This window comes from Choloepus didactylus, chromosome 11 (genome assembly GCF_015220235.1).
Source record: "Choloepus didactylus isolate mChoDid1 chromosome 11, mChoDid1.pri, whole genome shotgun sequence".
NCBI classification, from domain to species: Eukaryota; Metazoa; Chordata; class Mammalia; order Pilosa; family Megalonychidae; genus Choloepus; species Choloepus didactylus.
Window position 1 is genome coordinate 8,579,291 of NC_051317.1, and position 1,710 is coordinate 8,581,000.

Here is a 1,710-nt window from a genome sequence, read left to right on the forward strand (position 1 = left end):
ATAACCATGTCTGTGCATGCAATGGTGGGAAAAAAACTGGACAGCTATAGAAGAACAAGGTATAATGTCAAATTCATAAATTGTATTTCTAATATTGTGTCTATTATCTGTGTGGTACTCAACATGATTCTATTTCTATCTTGACTAGTATAAATCAGATGAATTGTGAATCTGAATTTCTCCAAGTGAATTTAATAATTTTTACATTTTTTGTCAAGCAACTTCATTTTAGAGTCGCAAAGCAACACATCAACAATCATTGCTCCTCAATTTGCTAATTGTTGAGTTGAGGTCAAGAAAATAGTGCTTCAGAGTTAGACCTGTTCAAAACCTGGTCATGGGACTTTTATTTTTTTTAATTAAATTCAGTTATATTGAGATATATTCACATACCATACAATCATCCGTGGTTCACAGTACCATCATATAGTTATGCATTCATCATCCCAATCTATTTTTGAACATTTTCCTTACACCAGAAAGAATAAGAATAAGAATAAAAAATAAAAATAAAAAAGAACACCCAAATCATCCCTCCCATCCCACCCTATTTTTCATTTAGTTTTTGTCTCCATTTTTCTACTCATCCATCCATACACTGGATAAAGGGATTGTGATCCACAAGGTTTTCACAATCTCACTGTCCCCCTTGTAAGCTACATTGTTATACAATCGTCTTCAAGAGTCAAGGCTATTGGGTTAGAGTTTGATAGTTTCCGTTATTTACTTCTAGCTATTCCAATACATTAAAACCTGAGAAGTGTTATCTATATAGTGCGTAAGAGTGTCCACCAGAGTGACCTCAACTCCATTTGAAATCTCTCAGCCACTGAAACTTTATTTCGTTTCATTTTGCATCACCCTTTTGGTCAAGAAGATGTTCTCAATCCCACAGTGTTGGGTCCAGATTCATCCCCAGGCATCATATCCTGCTTTGCCAGGGAGATTTACACCCCTGGGAGTCAGGTCCCATGTAGTGGGGAGGGCAGTGAGATCACCTACCGAGTTTGCCATGGGACTTTGACAAGTTACTTTACCTTGGTCAATCTCGGTGCAAACTGAATACCCAATATCCTTTCTCCCTTTTGTCCTTATAAATGAACCCCCATTATTTCAGCACATCAATATGCTCAGTTAATAGTGAACCTTCCCTGAGTTGGCTTTAGCCAATGAGATGTATGAGGAAATTCCTGAATGGAGCTTCGAAGAAAGATGTTTCAGTAGGGGCAGAGTCACCGGGCAATCAATTTGGCCCTTTCTCTTCACCCTCCCCCTTTGTTTGTTGTGTAGACACAGTATCTGGAATAGCATATTGTGTATAAGGAAGCACATTACATATGAGGATAGCAGAGGATTTCTTACAACACCATGGAGCAAGCACACCATCCCTGAACACCATACCTCTGAACTTTTGATACATGAAAGACTTAAAATTTCATTTGCTTGAACACCTGTTTTCTATGTTTTCTGTTGCTTGCAGCAGAGCACATTCTAATAGTCTTCTGGTATTATCTTAGGACGATAATTGTACCAAGCTCAGTGTTTTTACTTAGTAAAATACTTAGCAAATGATAAGTGCTAGGAAATGTTAACTACTACTGTTATCAGCAGGGATTCTATCAAAAGCCGTAACAAACATCCTTGAGATCCCTAATATCTGGGACAAGATGTGAGTGGAAGAGGGATAGAGCTATAGAGGTATCCAGTTTT